Consider the following 6,000-nt stretch of genomic DNA (forward strand, 5'->3'; position numbering starts at 1 on the left):
CTCCAGGAGACGGATCGCACTCTCTCCCCGGAGGACTGGGGGAGGGGGAGGGGAGGGGAGGGGGAGGGGTAGGGGTAGGGGACGAAGGAGGAAGAGGAGGAGGACTGGGGTAGGGTAAGGGAGAGAGGGAGGGAGGAGGATAATCACATTTAAATGCGAGGGGGGGGAAGTCTTACTAGAAAAGTAGGGGTAGGGGGAGGGAAGGCAGGAGGAGGTCGAAAGTTAATGTCACATCTCATTACAAAAAAAAAAAAATAACAAAAACGAAGAGGAACATACGGACATCCCCTTCCCCCCCCACACACTCACACACCGCCCGGAAGGCCGCCGATTCAATTGCAAAGGCGACGCGCGCATTCCCCAGGGGTCATTTTTAATCGCGTTGCATCCCCGCAGGAACAAAGACACTGGCAATTCTCGCTAATAGATGTTGACGCCCATCCGCCTCCCCTCTCTCCCGTTCCACCCCCAGCCGCCCCTCACCCCCTCCTTTCGCGGTCAGACAAGCCGGCGACCGCAAGATAAAAAAAAAGGCCGAGATAAAACTCACTCGAAGGTAAACAATCCATCTGTCATTCACGCTGAACGATTCGAACGCCGCTGACGATCGGACAAACAAACAAATGGCAGCTATTCCCTTCCGAGACATTCGTGGCCGCCGCCCAAGAAAAGGAAGAGAATGACAGCGAGAGAAAGAGAGAGTGAGAAGAGAGAGAGAGAGAGAGAGAGAGAGAGAGAGAGAGAGAGAGAGAGAGAGAGAGAGAGAGAGAGAGAGAGAGAGAGAGAGAGAGAGAGAGAGAGAGAGAGAGAGAGAAGAGAGAGAGAGAGAGAGAGAGAGAGTGAGAGAGAGAGAGAGAGAGAGAGAGAGAGAGAGAGAGAGAGAGAGAGAGAGAGAGAGAGAGAGAGAGAGAGAGAGAGAGAGAGAGAGAGAGAGAGAGATCGCGCGAGGATGAGAGAGAGAAAAATGAGAAACACAAGACCAAAGAAAACGTGCAAAAAAAAAAAAATATAAAATATATCCCCAACAGACAAACAACGATAACAAAACGCGAAGCGAGAAGAACCGAGGCTCCCAAACCTCCACCGCAAACACAACGCGCATACAAACACGCGTAACTGAAGAGCAACGTCTCCGCGCGGGTATGCAGGTGTGTGACCCAGCGAGGAACTTGGCGGGGCCTCTTACCTGGGCACAGCCTCCCCCCCCCCCCACATGGTACCCACTCTAACCGTGGCACTCTCTTACCCTTCCTTTTTACCTGAGTAACGGAGGTTATGGATAGAGAGCGAAGAGAGAGGAGGGAGGAGGGAGGAGGGAGGAGGGAGGAGGAGGGAGGAGGAGGAGGGAGGAGGAGGAGGAGGGAGGAAGGAGGAGGGAGGAAGGAGGAGGGAGGGAGGGAGGAAAGAGGGAGGGAGGAGGGAAGGAGAAGGGAGAAGGGAGTAGGGAGGAGGAGAAAAGGAGTCAATAGTTGTAAAGAAGGGATAATACTCACCCCCCATTCACGCACATCCTCCCGTAAGAAAGCCTGATTTCCTCTAATCATGATAATATAAAAGAGCCAATCCCCCTTCCCCCCTCCCCCTCCCTCCCGTTGCTGAAATTCCCGGCGATTTTACTGGCCTTTTGAATGCTACCACACACACGGCAGATGACCGGAGCGGAGCGCAGATAGATAGATAGATAGATAAGAGATATAGATAAAGAAATATAGATAGAGAGAGAGATCTTTTTACGTTATTCAAACAAACAACAAGACCCGCAGCCGCTAATTTACGGGGCAGCAACACACGTTTTAGGGTCGCGCTCTAGGACCGTGCGCGCGGGGTCGTGAAATGCCACACGAAGAGAAAAGAAAGGAGAAAGAAGGAAAAGAGAGAAAACTAAGAGTAGGAATAAGGGTTTCGCTTCCCTTTGCCCCCCCCCCTCCCCCCTTTCCTTTAGCTCTCCCTCGTTGCTGCGTATGCAAGCTCTCTCTTAATCACCCTTCTATCTTTAAAGGTATTCCCGGGCGAGGGACGTCGAGGCTTAATTAAGGAAGGAAATGAGAAATGGGAAGGACGGGGAAGATGATTATATCAATATACATACGAGAAAGAAAGAAAGAAAAAAAAAAGTGTATACCAGCCCTTTAATAGAGAATTCACCACTCGTATGCACATGCACAGAAACCCCACACTATACGAATGCCCGCACGCACGCACGCACACGCACAAAAGCCCCCCCTCCCCCTCCCCCCCGCCCGCGCGCATCAAAATCACCGCGGCGCTGTGCTTTGTCTCGGCGGCGCTAAAGAGCTGCAAATTACCGCGCGACGTTTAATCAGGCGCCTCACAAAGCGACCACCGCAACGACGCCATTCGGGTCGGCCGCAGACACGTCTTCCCGACCGCAGCCGCAGCCGCAGGTTTTCCAAGCTTCCGACGCCCTTCTTGTTAGCATCTATCTTCATTTACTTGCCATTGGTATCATCATTATCAGTATTACTCAAGCTAGTGTTCTAGTTAATCATAGTATAACTATGCATAGGCATTATATATCCTATATATATATATATATATATTTATATATTTATATATTTATATATTTATATATTTATATATATATATATATATGCATACACATAAGAGTAATTTACATTTTTATAGACATACGCGCGGGCACATATCAGCACTCGCATCCGCCTCCCAATATGCAAATGAGAAATAAATATCTTTCTAATGACTCCCCAGACAGCCTCATACAGCGGATCTGCATTCACTGCCGCCTCTTACCCCCCCCCCCCCCCCCACCTCGCTCCATGTTGCTTCGCCTCCTTTCCTCCTTCCTTCCTCGACATTCTTTTTTGTCCTTCCTTTCCCTCTCCATTCGTTCCTTCCTCCCTCCCTCCCTCCCGATCTCACCGACACACATGACAGTCTTATCCTTAGCATTTTATCCTCGTAAACTTTCTTCCGAACTCTCTCTCTCTCTCTCTCTCTCTCTCTCTCTCTCTCTCTCTCTCTCTCTCTCTCTCTCTCTCTCTCTCACACACACACACACACACACACACACACACACACACACACACATTGATATTCGCATATAGCTCCTTTTTCTTCGCCACTGAATCAATACCGGTCACCTTTTGACAGTCATTGATGTACTCGCCTCATCCTCTCCCCCCCTTCCTCCTCCTCCTCCTCCTTCTCTAAACCTTCCTTCCTTATCCCTATTCCCTCCTTCCATAGCCTGTGCCTTTATTTATTAACCTCTCCCTATTCCCTACTACTCGCACCGTCACAGAAACCCCGAGAGAACAAGAGTGAGTGTGTGTGTGTGTGTGTGTGTGTGTGTGTGTGTGTGTGTGTGTGTGTGTGTGTGTGTGTGTGTGTGTGTGTGTGTGTGAGAGAGAGAGAGAGCAGAAGAAAATGAGGACGAGAGAGAGGGGGGGATAAAAGAGGAGAACGGCGGCGCGGAGAGGGTAGCAGAGTCGGCCTGATAGATTAATCCCAGCGTGAACAATGGGGACCCATTCTACCGGCCAGATGTAGCAACGAAGCGAACATTACACGCGCTCGGTACAACATGCGCCTCCCCGCCTCCCCGCCTCCCCGCTTCCCCCTCTCCCTCCTCCCCGACTCCCTGTTCCCCAGTCTCTCGCTCTCCTTTCCCCCTTTCCTCCCTGCTTCCCTGCCCCCGTAACCCTCTCTCCCCCTTTCCCCCTTCCCTCCCTGTTCCCCTCCTCCTCCAAAGGCCTTCCCTCCTCCCCATGTCATCTCCCCCTTTCTCCCCCCCTCCCTCCCTTCCTCCTCTCTCACTATTTATCTACCCTTTTCACAAGTGTCAGCACCTCTCAACCTGCTTCATTTATTATCACTCTTTCCGTGTCCCCCCTTTTTCTGTCGTTCTTATCTTCTGCTCTTTCGCTTTATCAACCCTCTGTAAATCCTAGAAGTTATAAAAAAACGAAGAAGAGAGAAGCGAAAAGAAAAAACGAGAGTAGGAACAAGTGAAAGAAAAAAAAAGATATGAAGAGAAACTATGAGAAACAAAAGGAGGAGAAAAACCTACTGGGGAGAAGAAGAAAGAATAAAAGACAAAGCCATAGGCAGAGGAGCAGGACGAGGAGGAGAAAATAGGAGAGAGAAAGGGGAGAAGGGAGAGTGACAAAGCCATTCATCAGCGACCCGGACCCGCTCCCGAAGGTGGGAAAGTCGGCGCAAATGAACGCTCCATTTATCTCGCTTCCCCGACACATTTGCTTAAAAGAATACATTTTCATAAATAAAGACCTCAACAACAACTAGAAAACAGAATGGCTATGAACTATCGAAAACTTCTCCCCTCCCTTCCTCTCCCACTCTCCCTCTTCCCATTCCCCCTTTCTCCCCCTCCCCCGCCTTCCCCTCCCCCCCGCCTTTCCCGCAAACCCCACAAATTAAGGACTAAAACCTCCGGCTTGGAGAACCGCTGATTTCATTATGTTAAACGTCCAGGAGAGGAAGAGGCAAAAACGAGGATATGAAAGGCGACGAGTTGCCGAAGGGGAGGACAGGACAGAGGTGGAGGAGAGGAGAGGAGAGGAGAGGTGGGGAGAGGACAGAAGAGGACGAAGAGAGAGGACGCAGGAAAGAGGAAGAGGAGGAAGAGGAGGAAAAGGAGGAAGAGGAGGAAGAGGAGGAAGAGGAAGAGGAAGAGGAAGGAGGAGGAGATGACAGTATACAGAGGAAGATGAGGATGAAGAAGTCGAAAGAGAAGAGAGAGGACGTGAGGAAGATGTAAGGACCAGCACTAGCAGACGGAAAGCACGGGAAAGAAAAAGGAGTAAGAAAAAGAGAGAGATCTAAACAGGATAAAAAAAGAAATTATATATATATAAGAGGTGGAAACGAACGGGGGGAAAGCGGGGAACCCAAATGAAGGTCTCAAGACGAAGAAGCGGAGAGCTGAAGAAACACTTGACGGGGCCGCGGGCGAAACGAGCTAAATTGAATCCGGAAAATGGGAGGGAGGGGGGAGAAGGGGGGGAGGAAGGGGAGAGAAGGAGGAGGGGATGGTGAAGGAGGGGATGGTGGAGGAGGAGGGTGGTGGAAGGGAGAGGAAGGAAAGAGGAGAAAGGTTGGATATAGAGGGACACAGAAAGGGGAAGGAAGCGAAGGGTGGGGGCAAGGGGAGAGAAGGGGAAGGAGGGGAGGGATAATTGAAGACCGGTTGAAAGAGGACAGGTGTAAGGGGAGGGAGGAGGAGGAGGAGGAACAGAACGAGTGGAATGGACAGGACAAGATTGGAAACGCGAAGAGGGAAGAGGGTAAAGCACCAAAGAATGAGAAGCGACCTGGGGTGGGGGGGTAGGAAAAGGGGAAAACGAGGGGTCGGTGGGGTTATGAAGGGGGTGGGGGGCGGTCTCCAGAGACCTGAGGGCGGGCTGGAAAGGCTGGAAGGGGGTGGGGATGGGGGGGGGGGGGCAGGGGGAATGGATGCCGCGAAGGGACCACTTATCTCTTAAGGGGAGAGGGCGAGATCGACGCGTTCGGGGGCAATAGAGGGGCGCAAAAGGGGCGCGAAGGAGGAGGGGAGACGGGGAGAGAGGGAATAAATACTGTAGAAGCAGCAGCGATGAACAGATCAAAAATATAGTTCATCAGGAACATACATTAACTGATCGAGAAAGCTGTAACATGTGCAATACAGTAGCCCCCTGTATCCACAATAAAAAAAAAAAACACTTAGATATAATAATAAAGACAGCCCAAACACTAGAAACCAATAAAAAGAGCAATAAAAAATGGGAAGCCCAACTCGATCATCGCCGAATAAAAACTTCTCTCTACTCCCCCACCCCCTCTCCTCCTCCCCCTCCCTCGTCCTCCCCGCTGTTTCGCCGTTTCCCGTAATGCGATTCTACCGTCACCCCTTTCCCCATGCCCCCTCCCCTCCCCTCTCCCCCCAATCCGAAAACGGAGCGCCGGCCCAACGATCGCGGCACGACACTCGCTGCGCGGGGAGAGGCACGCGGCGGG

Source organism: Penaeus chinensis, chromosome 22 (genome assembly GCF_019202785.1).
Source record: "Penaeus chinensis breed Huanghai No. 1 chromosome 22, ASM1920278v2, whole genome shotgun sequence".
Taxonomy (NCBI): Eukaryota; Metazoa; Arthropoda; class Malacostraca; order Decapoda; family Penaeidae; genus Penaeus; species Penaeus chinensis.